General features: G+C 39.4%; 1 protein-coding gene across 1 annotated transcript in view; it reads left to right on the forward strand.

The window, feature by feature from the left end:
* The first annotated feature begins 5,934 nt into the window (after positions 1-5,934).
* HEATR5A (HEAT repeat containing 5A) overlaps positions 5,935-14,654 on the forward strand; it is a 174,073-nt gene continuing 165,353 nt past the window's right edge. Inside the window, exon 1 of the mRNA XM_043988253.1 lies at positions 5,935-6,064. The gene's annotated coding sequence lies outside the window, so the exon portion shown is untranslated. The remainder of the gene's footprint in view (positions 6,065-14,654) is intronic.

Genomic DNA, 14,654 nt, shown 5'->3' on the forward strand with positions numbered 1-14,654 from the left:
ACTCCATAGTACAAGGGAATCACAGGGTAGCCCTTGCTGCTAGATTAGTTGCCAGGTCCATTCACCTGTTCAACCTAGCCCTGGTTCCCTTGCACCCTATTGTGCCCCAAAGGTATCTCCCCTTCCTATACCAAGGAGGAGATTATAAGTATTGCAATAAAACTTGAGAAACTGAGTCACTGAGTCTTGTAATTCTTTTGGGACGACTCATAATCAATTTGACCCTAAATCCATCCCACATCAGTCTGGTCTGGTCTACTTTATCCAAGATAGTCTGGTTGACTATGCTAAATTGTCCTTGGAGGTGGACTCAAACAATGAACATTTCTTATGGACAGGATGAAAGGAGGGGTTGTTGCTAGCCTCTCATTCCCAATTTCTAGCCAATCATATTGTTCCTCACGCCTATCATGCTACAGACTTTGTAACGAATTATACTGTTTTACATCTATGATGTTGTCTTCTATGCTGGATGCTGCTCCTTTTGTCCATAAAAGAGAGCTGTTCCCCTCATTTAGGGTGTTAGCTTTTCTGAGGGGGCTGATACCCTGTTTATTGGCATATTCATGCTTTGTCAATAAATTGTGCTTGGAACTTTGTGCCTCAGTTTACCTTTATTTTGATTGAAACACACTCCTCCATTTATGAGCCTGATCTAGTCCCCTGCCCTTACTCCTTTAAGTATGTACTTCAAATTGACTGTAGGCTGGAAAACCAAATAAGTAGGATTCTTAGAATTATGTGTAAAGTGTTGAGTGAAAGACTTAAGAATCTTCCCTTAAATGCATAATATACATATTCAGTTCAAGAATAGCTTCCAAATCCTGAGAGTTGTCATAGATCTAACTCCTAGATTTCTAGAAAAACATACTGGGGAGAGGAGATATAGAGCAGACACATGAATAGCTGGGAAAGGTGGCAGTAAGAATTGCGATACTTAAAAAGTAGAACCAGAAAAGCATTTTTTCTTGTTACATATCCATGTTCTGCTCCAGGGAGTTCCTATCCTTTCCCCACCCCTTGTTCTTAGTCTCCATGCTTTTGCTCATGCTGTTCCTCCACATTAGACTTTCCTCTTTCACTCTTCCACCCACTCAAATCCTTCAAGACTCAATTTAACCTTTAATTAAATTTTAATTTATTGAAACAGCATGGTTTGACAAAGCAAACATTTCCCAACAAAGACACCCCCCCCCCCCGCACGCACAAAAAATCTCCTCACAAATTATATTCTCCCAAAAAGCTTTTTGATTAACACACCAAGAAGGGATATATCCCTTAACTTCTGACAGTATTATACCAACAATGACTGTAATTTTTGACCTGAGTTTTGTTGCCTTTCCATGTTAATCTTATTTAATTTTTTTTAGTCATTGCATGTTTTGTTCATTTGGCTCTTCTTTCTTCCCCTTGGATCACTTCACTCAATTTTTCTTGATATTCTTGATATTTGTCATTTCTTAGGGTGCTGTGTAATTCCATCATATTCAAATACCATAATTTGTTGTGCAGTTGCTGGGCAGGTGTCTTGTTTCTAGCTGTTCATTATCATAAATAATGCTGCTGTAAATGGTTTTTTATACATGTAGGTTTGTTTCTCCCTATTAATACCAGTTCTACATTTTTCATGAAACTGAACCACCTTTTTAGCACACACTGACTTCTTTCATGTTATATTCTCACATCAAAAATTGCTTTCATTTTTTTCACGTGTGTTAGTTTTGTCTTCCCAGTTGTTCTTGGTGACCTTTTTTCTTGGCGAGTAACTTATGTAAATAGTTGTGACTCACCTCATCTAAGACATGCTATTGATGTATGAATTTCTGCTTGTAGAAGTAAGGCTGTGTGATGGTCCAAGCTCCTGAGTGGAAATGGATCCATCTATAATACTAACCATATTACTAAAACCACCAATGTAAGCTCTACTTGGGTAGATTTCCTTCCTAAGTAGAAAAAACACTTGTACTAATTATTGTATACACTAACTCTTTTCTATTTGCATGTTAACTCAACAGAGTTTTCTTTGAAGTAGATCATAGCCACTTGTAAAACTCTTACTTGGCATATTAAAAATTCAACATTATCCTACCCTGAACCATGTAAACTTTTTAAAAAGCCAAAAATAACAATATCTTCTTCCAAGGTGATTCTCAGGATTGGGCAGGATGGCTACCTACACTGAGATAATAATCACTTACTGAGGACACTGAAAATGTCATTCTTATATTCTAGAACTAATTATGAGAAACTGACAATACAAGCCTACCATCCAGACAACAGACCACTTGAAGTGGGGGATGGGTTTAATTGATCAAATTGATCTTGAAGCATCCCAAAGAATTACAAGACTCAGTGACTTAGTTTCCTAAGTTTTATTCAAATACTGTGATGACCATAGGGAGAAGCACCCAAAGGTGTTTTGAATAGGGAGATGGAAATGGCTATATTCATAGTGAAAAGAGTAGGATATTATCTCCTCATTATGTTAATCTCCTCCTTAGGGAGGTTCATATCCTAATTTGAACTTCCTGGGGTCCTAAACTGTCCTCCAAGGCAGGCATCTTTCTCACTAGGGGTGTGTTTTGGGGGTTTAAACGTCATAAAGTGAACCTATGGACACATTTGGTCTTTTCTGCGAATGTTCCCAAAGACATGCTCAAACTTGTCAGACCCCAAGGGTCTCTCTGTTTATGGTATCTCTTAACTTTAAGATCTGGTTTTTAGGTGCAGTTTCTGTTTCCTGTCATCTAATAATATTATTAATGATCCCTGGTTACTGTCTAAGCTTCTGTTGATAGTACTGGTTGATAGGGACTCAAACCCTCTTGGTTACTGTACTGTTGATAAAAATTTAAACCTTTGTTTCTCTGTTAACCCTTTTAGCTACTATTGATAAAGTCTTCGGTTATTTGTTAACCCCTTTTTTAGCTACTGTTGATGTTATCTGTTAACCCTTTTAGCCTCCTCCATCACACTGATGTGTGCCAAGGCTGAGCTGCCCAAAGACAAAATGTAAATTTTAAAAAAACTGTCCATGAGCTTAGGCACAATGTACCCTAGTCAATTTGTATTCCCCAAACCTTCAAGGCCAAGACTGAGGCTTTACCGATGAGTTACAACTGAAGCATGGATCTTTCTCTGTTGGCAGCTAGATAGAACAATGAATAGAATAAAACTGAGTTCCAGTTCAACCTTAGAAAATTACTAGTTGGGTGATCCTGGGCAAGTCATTTAACCTGTTTGCCTCGATTTTCTTATCTTTATAATGGGAAATAATAATAGTACCTATCTTAGCTGAGCTGTTGTGAGGATCAAATGAGATAATTGTAAAGCACAGTACCCAGTACATAGTAAGCCCTATATAAATGTTAGGTATTATTACTACTATGTTCATATGAGAGAAAAAGCAAATAGGAATAAATGGAAGATGGATACTGATAAAGACAGAGGGACTGAATGAAAAGTTGTGATATTTTATTCATTGACATTCATTTACCAATGTTATTGGCTACATTGATGTTTTATTAATTTAGAATAAATCATCCAAAAATTTTAAGAAGAAAAGTTATTTTATAAAGTGCAGGTTTAAAAAAAGTAGGGTTGGGGAAGCTAGGTGGCGCAGTGGATAGAGCACTGGCCCTGGACTCAGGAGGACCTGAGTTCAAATCCAGCCTCAGACACTTGACACTTACTAGCTGTGTGACTCTAGCCAAGTCACTTAACCCCAATTGCCTCACAAAAAAAACAAACAAAACAACAAAAAAAGTAGGGTTATAATTTCCATCCATACTACCACTGTTCTTTTGTACCTATTACCTCTGACGGTGTGGATCTATTCCATCTTAAATTGCAGATGGACTCTTTTAGACTGTTTTTATCATCTGGTGGGAAGTCTGGTCCTATAACAGCAGACATCAAATTATACTTTGTGCTCTGCAAAGTGCTTTACAGACCTTACCTCAGTTGATACTCTCATAGCTCTGTGAGGTAAGCTGTTATAGGTATTATTATCCCCATTTTGCATTGCAGGAAACTGAAGCTGAGAGGGGGTGGGGGAGACTAATTGACCCACGGAGGCTCACACAGTAAGTACCTAAAGTAGAATTCAGATTCAGTTTTTCTCAACTCTAAATAAATCCTTTATTTTACCCACTGTGGCACATTACTTCCAACAGAAGGTACACCTATAAATTCAGTGAGCTAAAAATTTAAGTTCTGATCAGTCATGTACCCTGGTTTTCCTATATTGCATTTCCCTCCACTAAGGACTGGTGAAGCTAGTCCAGGGTTTCACTGTGATCTCTAATCTTACCAGGAAGCTGAACTTTAGCAACATCTATATCCTTATACTCGTTAGAGAGTGGGTGGATTAATAATAACAATAACGTAGAACTGACCCTGTAACTGTTTTGACAAAAGGGGAAAATTTTTTAAAAATTGCTATTCTGCATCCTCCTTTTTTACCCACACGTTTGTTGAATAAGATTTCAGAAGGCATGAAACTGCTTCTCTGGCATCTTTTACCAGTATTTATTCTCCATCAAAATGGAGTTGTTGAAATGGACCTTGATGGCTTATTGTAACCCGAGCCAACATTAAACTGAAGCCGGTGTCCTTTCTTATCCTGGAGGCAGCCGGCAAATAAACTATGATGTTTATAAAATAAATGCCTAGGAAAACAAAGTGGAAAAAGTCAGACACAAATGTCAAAGAAAAATACAGGGCAAAAGGTCCAGTAAGCTACAAAGAGAAAAACAGTCTCTGGACAGCTAGAAGTTAGAAAAGGTTAAAAGTGAAAATAATGGAAATGGTAAAGGGGTAATTGGAATGAGGAAGAGGTGAGTCAGCAGGTTTTGTGAGCTCAGCAGACGCCTGGCTGAATGGGTGAAAGAGGACAGCCAGAATTAGCAGTGGATACACTTAGATCGGAACCTGGAAGTGGTAGCGCTAGGAAACAGGTGGAAAGAGGGCGATTAGACGGCAGATGACCACGAGTTCAGCTGTTCAGCACGCGCGCGCGCGCGCACACACACACACACACACACACACACACACACACACACACACACACACACACGCGCGCGCGCGCGCGCGCGCGCGCTTTCAGGATAGTGGTAATAACGTAAATAATGGTGACCAGAGAGACTTGCTTCTGGCTGTATTTTTTAAGTCTTGAGACCAGGGGCACTCCTTTTCCAATGAGAGAAGGGGCCTCAATAAATCCTGGTAACTTTCTTCTCAAATGAATACAGCCCTAAAGTACAGAATACGATTTTTCCTTTAAGACTCCAGAGTAGTGTTGGGTGTCTCACCAACACTAGTGAGTGACCTATTCTGTCTAGGAGTCATGCAGATAAACTGGGATAAAGAACTTACACAGGATGAAGGCCTAAAAGCCATTTTCAAAGAATTTTTGCGGAAAAAATTATTTAAATATGCCCCCACACTGAAATAAAATAAAACCATTCCTAAATTTCTTTAGGCTCCTCTGCCTTAAAAAGAATTTCGATGGGAAAGTGCAGACAATTTAGTTGCTTGGGGATAGAAATTTTAAAAAGGAACAAACAGGGGCAGCTAGGTGGCGCAGTGGATAGAGCACCGGCCCTGGAGTCAGGAGGACCTGAGTTCAAATGCGACCTCAGACACTTAACACTTACTAGCTGTGTGACCCTGGGCAAGTCACTTAACCCCAATTGCCTCACTAAAAAACAAAAACAAAAAGGAACAAACAAAAGAAACCTACACAGAGCACAAACTACAATTGTACAGGAATTTGCAAACTGTAAAACCACGAAATTTGCACTTCTTCCAGATGAGCCACCGCCTCCCATCCATCTTTTGGTGATGGATCAGTCACTCCTGCCAGAGTGGGCGCTCGATGGCTCGGCGGTCGGCTAGTGAGGTCTGCGGAGCAGCCTAGCCCGGGGGCTCCTCTTCATCTCTCGTACTCTCTTGCTCGCGGTCTCCCCGCTTCCCCGCGCGCCACTCCTCCTCGACCACCGGACAACTCGCGACCCCTGCGGGCCCCGCCCCTCCCCGCTCGCCCCAGTGCCTGCGCCTGCAGGTCTGTCTGTGCTTCAGTTTGTTCGTTCGTCGGTCGGTCGGTCAGTCAGTCAGTCCGATCCCCGCTCGGGTCCCGCTTGCCTGAGGAGCCGGTAACGTGCCGGGACGGGACGGGGCTGAGGAAGGCGCTGGGCTGGGAGGGACCGGCCGAGGGGAAGCTCCCCGGGAGGGGGCGATGTCGGGACTGAGGCTCCGGGTCCCCGCCGGGCGGCGGCAGCGGTGGTCCCGACTCTCGGGTGGTGGGGTTTGGGGGGCGTCCCCTCCCACCCCTGACTCATCTTGATCGGGCGCGAAGCGGCGTGGGGGGTGGGGGGCGGTCGGGATCATCTGTGATGAAGTCCGGGCGCAGGGGAGGGTGTGGAACAGGGTCAGAGTCCGTGACCTGGGGGACAGGGCGGAAGAACCCTCGCCCTCCTCCCCCGCCCCGACCTTCGAAGACGTCCCTCCCCGGGGGCCCGAGGGAAGGACGGCGCCGGGAGGAAAAGGGGGCTGGCAATGACGGTGACAACCGCTGTGAGTCCCGCGGGTGCCTGTGCGCACAGGCACAACAGGTAGGCGCTGCCTGTGGACTCTGGAGGGCAGGGCAGGGCAGGACATGGCCTCCCTCTGCCCGGCCTCTGGGTGTGCCCCCGTCCCCAACCCTCGGGGACCCGCCCTAGCCCGCTGCCGGCTTCTCGCCACTGCCTGATGCCTTACGGTTCTGGGGCAGAGCTCGGGAAGACGGACGGCATCCGACTCAAACATACTTCGTTTTTGGATGGGGACCTTAGAGCGACGAGTTTTAGGGGCACGTGGTGGCGGGGTTTACTCAAGTCATTCTCCCTGGATAAACCAATTTAATTTGCTTGGGAGAGGGGGTGTAAACTTCTCCAAAGTTATGAGTTTTCTCTGGAATCACCAGTCTGCTCTTTTGTCACTAGCAACGCAATTGTAAGTGGTTATTAACTGCTTTGCCAACTCTAAAGTTGTATATAATGATCAGTAACTGTAATAATGTACACCTCGGGCAAGATATTCTAACTTTCCTGTATGCGAAGAATTATAACTGAACTGTTAGATACCTTGAGCTCTTTGGGGCTTTTATTACAAACTATTATAAAGTTTTTATAGCATTATAGTAACATTTTAGAATTAGTCTTTACCTTGAACTCTTTTTGAGAAAGAAATGGCACCTAGGCTTTGAAGAAAAGAATTATGTTTTAATATGATCGATTTTTAAAATTTCTTACAAGTGTGTTTGTTGATGTTATGGAAAGTCATGGCAAAACTGGAGATGAAGCTAGAGCTTCAGCTTTTGCCCTTTCATATGTTTTATTTTTTTAATTGTTATGAATTTGATAAATGTTCCTTTATATAGAGAAGAACAGAGAGTATTGAGTTAACTGTATTGCCAACATTGCTCTGCTTGTTTCTGTCCCCTTCCAAGCTGTGCACTAATTACGTGCATTAATATGGATTTTTAAAAGATGTTACATTCTCTTTCTTCTTTTTGGAGGGAATATCGTTATCACTATCTCCCCATTCCCCCTCAAGATCTACCTCTGTAACCCAAAAAACTCAGTCCTTCCTTGCAACAAGTCAGTATTATCAGGCAAAAAAATATATACACATTAGCCAGTTTTGTGCCTCTAATCCCTCACCTCCCTGCCAAGAGATGTGAAGTATGATTCATCCTCAGTCCTCTGGAGTTGTGCCTTGATTATTGCATTGATCAGAGTTCTTGAGTCTCTAACCATTGTTTTCCTTTCCAGTATGATAATCCTCCTTTAAATTGTTCTCCTGGTTCTTCTCACTTAACTCTGTATCCTAGAAGACCTCCCCACTTTCTCTGAATCTGCCCCTTCCACCATTTCTTAGAGTGCACTAATATTCTATAACCTTTTTATAGCATAATTTGTTCAATTATATGTTTTCTATGCAGATCAAATTCTGTTTCAATAACATTACAATGAATCTATTTGTATAATAAAAATTATCATCTTATTGCTTTTAAGTAGATATAGAAAATAAAGGCATTACTTTGGGGACTCATACTTTTTATTTTTAAAAAATTTACAAACTAATTTTTATTATAAACTTAGTGACTGTTAATTAACAACTGTTGTAATTGGATAGAATATGGGACTTGGAATCAAGAAGATCCAGCTTGTGATATTTGCTGTAGCCTTCTGATCTTGAGCAAGTCACTTAACTTTATTTGACCCTCAGGCTCAGAATTTATCTACTAAGGTCCTAGACTTAAGTCAACAAAACTAACAAAATAACCAAATGAAACCCGAGATAAAATCTTACCCCAAACTTTTAGACTGTAACAAGGGTAAATTAACAAATAAGGAAAATGTTTTTATCCTTTCTCTTTTTCCAAGATTGCCCTAAATTTCCAACACTTTGGTCCTGTTTTCCTATTTCTTTCCTTTTATATTGTTATAGTCAGTTTGTATATATGTCTTGTTTTAACTCTGCATCACCTCATTTAGGTCTTTCCATATTTTCTTATATGCTTCTTATTTGTCCTTCTAAATTGCCGTCATATTTAATTATTATTATTTTTTGGTCTGGACATGTGATATTATCGGGTTGGAGAACATTGCTGTGGAAGGAGGAGAAAGATAAGGGACCTTTAAAATCACAGTCTGAGGAGCAGCTAGGTAGAGTAGTGGATAAAGCATCAGCCCTGTATTCAGGAGGACCTGAGTTCAGATCTGACCCTCAGACACTTGACACTTACTAGCTGTGTGACCCTGGGCAAGTCACTTAACCCTCATTGCCCGGCAAAAAAAAACCCCAAAACAACAAACAAAAACAAACAAATAAAAAAAACAAAAACAAATCACAGTCTGAGAGTTGCCAGGGCACTGATGGGTTTGGCTATTTGTTCATATAGCTAGTATGTGTTAGAGGCAAAATTCCATTATGTTGATATACCATAATTTATTCAACCATTATCTCATATTGGACAAATTGTTTCCAGTTTTTTGCTTTTATAAGTAGAGCAGCTTTTTTTGTATAACTAGGTCCATTACTGAGTCTCAAGTCATGATTTATGTGAATCTTATTGCATATTGTCACACCTCTCTCCAAATGCATCCCTCCCAACAACATTAAATTCATGTGATCTAAAATTTAGACCAGAAGAGACCTTAGAGGCAATCTAGTGAATGTCCTCTCCTTTTCTTCCCTTCCAGTTTACAGGTTAAGAAACTGATGTCCTTAAACTACAAAACCAGTGCTAGTGCTGTTCCCCACTGCCTTGCCAATACTAGATTTTAGCATTTTCTTATTTTTGTTAGTCTAGTGGGTATAAAGTGGTATGGGAACATAGTACTTTCTTCTGGGCTAAATATGTTTCTCCTGATTTTAGTAATATCTCTAAGGCAGAGAATATGCTCATCACTGGCTTTTCATTCAATAAATACTTTTAACTATCTCTCATGGACCTTGGAGATATAACAATAAAAGGTGACACAGTCCCTGCCCTTAAAGAACTTAAATTCTAAAACTAGGAGGGTAATTGTTGGGAGGATGTTGAAAGAAATATGTAGCATGTAAGCAGTTAAGTAGGATACAAGGTAGGGAAGGATGAGGATAAAGGAAGAGCCAGAAAAAGTTCTGATAAGTAAAATAAGGTCTGGATGAAATGATTTATTCAAATTGAGCTGCTGAGTACTAGTCTAATATCTTATCTCCTGGGTTAGTTTACATATTCTTTCTAAGTACTGAACATTTCAAAAGAAGAAATGGGCCACTTCAGAATTTTATTCATCCTACTTTATAAAAGTCAGGACTCCATAAAGTGACAGTTATTTCTATGTTTTATATATATATCTCTATCTATATCCTATCAGGAAGTGGTTTAATGAGTTTATTTCATAAGTGACTGAACCTGTGTAGTAATTGGTAATCAAAATATAAGATAGTGTCCTATTTCTACATACGAAATTAATCAGTGAGCTAACATTTATTAGATACTTTCTGTACACCAGGAACTATGGCAAGTGTTGGGAATACAAAAAAAGGTAAAAAAAAACCCCTTTCTTTCCTTCAAGGAGAATACATTCTAATAGGGGAGATGAGATGTAAATAATTAGATAGATACAGGATATGTACAAAATAAACAGAAGGTCATCTCAGAGAGAAAGGTACTAATGGCTGGCTAGAGAGGTGGGTAGGGAAAAGACTAAGAAAGGCCTCCTGTAGAAGGTACAATTTGAGCTGACATTTTTTAAAAGCCGGGAAGCTAAGAGATAAGGATGTGAAGGGAAAACATTCCAGAAAGGGGAGGAGGGGCAGTTTTGCAAAGCCCTGGATTCAGGAGATGTAATATCAAGTGTGAAGAACAGCAAGTAGACCAATTTAGCTGGATTATGGACCGAGTGGAGAGGAGTAAAATGTAAGAAGTCTGTAAAGTGGGAAAGATGCCTAGTTATGAAGTCTTAAATGCCATACAGAGGACTTTATATTGATCCTGGAGAAATAGAGAGTGATTGAAAGTTATTTGGGGGAGGGGGGTGAATGACATTAGACCTCTACTTTAGAAAAATTATCTTGGCAGTTTTGAGTGAAGGATGTATTGGAATAGGGAGACTTGAGACAAGGAGACCAATTAGAAGGCTATTAGAGTCTTTTAAGCACAAGATATTAGGGACCTGAACCACAATTGTGGCCATATGAGGGGAGAGAGGTAAACATATATGAAGATGTTGTGAATGTAAAAACGACAAGAAATTTGGCAATGGATTTGATGAGAAGAGGATAGTGTGAGTGAAGAGTCAAGACTGCAGGCTGGCGTAACTTGGAAAATGCCTGGAATGCTCTCCTTCCTTATCCCCAACCACTGACTTCCCTGGCTTCCTTCAGCTCCCAATTAAAATCCCATTTTCTACCAGAAGCCTTTCTCAACTTAGTGCCTTCCCTTTTTAATTTTTTTTTTTTTGGTGAGGCAATTGGGGTTAAGTGACTTGCCCAGGGTCACACAGCTAGTAAGTTGTCAAGTGTCTGAGGCCGGATTTGAACTCAAGTACTCCTGACTCCAGGGCCAGTGCTCTATCCACTGCGCCACCTAGCTGGCCCGTGCCTTCCCTTTTTAAATTATTTCCTATTTTTCCCGTAAGTAGCTTGTTTATACATATTGTTTACTTCACCATTAGATTGTGAGCTCCTTGAGGGCATGCACTGTCTTTTCTTTTTGCAGTATTTATCACCAGGTTTGACACAAAGTAGGCGTTTAATGTTTATCGACTGCCTGACTAGTGCTCTTGGTAGTAATAGGGAAGTTCAGAATAGGGGAGATTTGAAGGGGAAAGATAATTCTGTTTTAGGTATTGTTGAGTTGGAGATGCCTACAATTCAGTTTGATATGTTCAGAGGCAATTGATAATACTGTACATTCTGGACAGAGACTAAGGCTGGATATGTAAATCTGGGGATCATTTGCATAAAAATGATCATTGAACTTATGGGAACCAATGAGATCATCAAGTGAGATAGTATAGTGGAAAAAGAGAAAAGGGCCTAGGACAGACTTGGATATCCGTGGTTAGTGAGGTGTGTATGCAGAATCAGCAAAGGAAATTAAGAAGTGGTTAGACAAGAGCCAGGAAAGAGTAATGTAATGAAAACCTAGAAGGGAGAAAGGATGCAGGAGCAGGATGATCAGTTCCAAATACTGCAAGGAGGTCAAGGATGAGGATCCAGAATAGACCATTAGATTGAGCAATTAAGAGATAATTAACAACTTTGGAGAAAGTAGTGGGACATACTTTTCTGCTATCTACATCTAGTATGATAAGTATTCTAAGTATTCTACAGTCCATGTATTTAGGAGTTTTATTTCTAACTATAGAGATAATAACCACAATAAAAATTTTCTTTGTAGTTTGATTTCCTTTTGTATTGTTGGTTGTATGTTTGTAAACTTCAGTTTTAATTGTAGATTAGATAGTAAACTGCTTTAGAGCAAATTCTGTGTCATATGTGTCTTTGTAACAGTGTGGTGTAATAGAGAGTTGAACTTAGGGTCATAAGAGACCTGCCTCTTTTTTGAAAGGCAGTTTTTCTCCAAGCTTAAATGCAAGAATATCCGACTGTTTAGAAGAAAGATATGGCCACAACCTCTGGATGGTTTCTAGGGTTGTGTTATTACTGAGCTTCATCTTTCCAGAATGAGCAAAACACTGTCCAGTCTTTGTTACGATTTTGTAATAAATGTATGACTGTAGGCAAATCACTGAACCTCTTCAAGTATCAATTTCTGAATGGATACAATACTGTAGTATTTACCTCACAGGTTGTTTTGAAGATCAAGTGAAAATGTGTATGAAGTGTTTTGCAAACCATTAACTATCCTATAAACATCAGCTACTTTATTATTTATTGAATGAATGAAAGTTTTGATTATGGCTTGGCATATGAAATTGACTATTCTTGTTTTAAATTTGTAAACAACAATTTCTGAAAAGTTGTCACATGAAAGTCATAAATTAGCTATAAACTGTAATAAGTTATTTTTGCTTGAAACTTTTGTTCAGTAACTTCATTAAGTAACATAATTGTAGAATTTTAGGCCTATGATTATTTAGTATAACCCTCTTAGCTTAAGGAACTATGGACCTGAGAGGCTAAGGGACTAAGGGACTAAGATCCTATATCATATGTTGTAGAAGTTGTTTGTGTTGTTCAGTCATTTCAGATTCTTAGTGACCCCATTTGGGGTTTTCTTAACAAAGATACTGCAGTGGTTTGTTATTTTCTTCTTCAGCTTACTTTGCAGATGAGGAAACTGAGGCAAATAGGATTAAGTGATTTGCCCAGGGTTATACAGTGTTTGAGGTCATCTTTGAACTCAGGTCTTCCTAACTCCAGGCTGTAGAGTTGCTATCTGTAATGGGCTAAAATTCTAGCTAGACTGTCTAAAAATCTAATGAGTAGGAGCATAAGAATTTGGTGAGGAGAGAGAAAGAGGCCAAGGTTCCTTCATCTATCTATCTAAGGGAGTCAGCATATCTGCTCCAGCCAAGCTGAGGTTCCGGGTGAAAAGAAAGGGACCCCTCACTCCTTCCTCCTCCCAGAAACCTCTTGTGAAACCAGAAAAAGGGCCGTGTGTACACACACACACACACACACACACACACACACACACACACACACACACACACACAGCTCCAAGCTAATTGGCTGATAGCTTTGATCAACAGTACCCAAGAGCAAACGTAACTTCCTGATGCCAAGGCCACATGGCTATGTCCTCAGGCTAGAGCTCACAAAATGTTCCTCCCAGCAGGGGGCGTTATTGCAACGGCTCACAAGGCCCAGTTACTCTTATCTACTGTACCACGTAGGTGCCCATTGTAGAAGTAATATTTTCTAAATATGTATCTAAATCCTAAAGCTGAGGGTTTGTTGGGGTTTTTTTAATATTTTGAAAACAGGAAAATAATTATGAGTATGAAACCCCACTTGGATTTTCAGTAGGATCAGAGTAACAAATCTGAGCTCTAAATAATCATCTAGCTGAATTAAAGATTCAGGCTAGAAGCAAGTATCCCAAATTACTCATGATTTTTAAAAATAGTAACAATATAAAAATGTATGCAGCTTGAAAACAGACATAATGTTGATATGCCAAAAACCACTATTCCTGATAGTCTGTCAAAGACATTGGAACCTGTCATATGATACTGAGAGAAGGAAAACTTCTGAGGGTAATTCCTAAATATTTAAAGCCTTGAATATGCTTACATTTCTCTGAGGATTCAAATAAAGTGCTATTGTTACTGAATAAAACACTTCTTTGTGCTTTTTCAGTAAAGCTATTGTTTTTTAAAAGTTCAACTACTTCTAATTTCCAACATCTTTACCTCTTTTTGCTTCAACTTCTTGGTCTATAAGTATAACTTGAAGGCCCAAGCTCCATTGGTTGACTCATTGAATTTTGTTTTTTTCCATCCACAAGGCAAATAGAGTTAGGTGAAATGTTTTGTTTCAAAGTAAAATTATAATAAAACTTTGTGTCAGTTAATATTCCTGATCCTTCTGGTTTTAAATGAGGTATTTGAACTTAGATGATCTCTAAAATCTTTTCCAGCTCTAAATTATGCTTTCTTAAATATGTATATTAACATCCCCACACAATAGTTTTATTTAATCAGCACGATAGGGGAAAAAGGTGTTCTTTGGAAGTGAAGTTTTCAGGTAACTAAAATTTATCTTTTAAGCATCTAACCTTTTAAAAAATTTAACTATTTTAATGGAAATCTATAACATGCACAGTGTCCAAATAGCAGTTAAAACTTCAGTTAAGGCTTTTAAAAATATCTTTTTAAAAAATTAAACATTTCTGTACCTTCTTGAGTATACATAATAAATATTGAACATATTTTTCATCTTTTCACCCATATCAATGAGATCAGATCATAGATTTAGAGCCAGAAGGTACTTTAGAGGTCATCTAAATCCTATTTCTTCATTTTACAGATGAGGAAACTGAGACCCAAAGAGGTTAAAATGGTGGGCCCAAAGAAGAAATCTAAGTAGTAAGAAGTAGGGCCAGGATCTACTGTTGCATTGAGTATATGGCTGAAGAAAACTTTTTT

The sequence above is a fragment of the Dromiciops gliroides genome, chromosome 2 (assembly GCF_019393635.1).
Source record: "Dromiciops gliroides isolate mDroGli1 chromosome 2, mDroGli1.pri, whole genome shotgun sequence".
NCBI classification, from domain to species: Eukaryota; Metazoa; Chordata; class Mammalia; order Microbiotheria; family Microbiotheriidae; genus Dromiciops; species Dromiciops gliroides.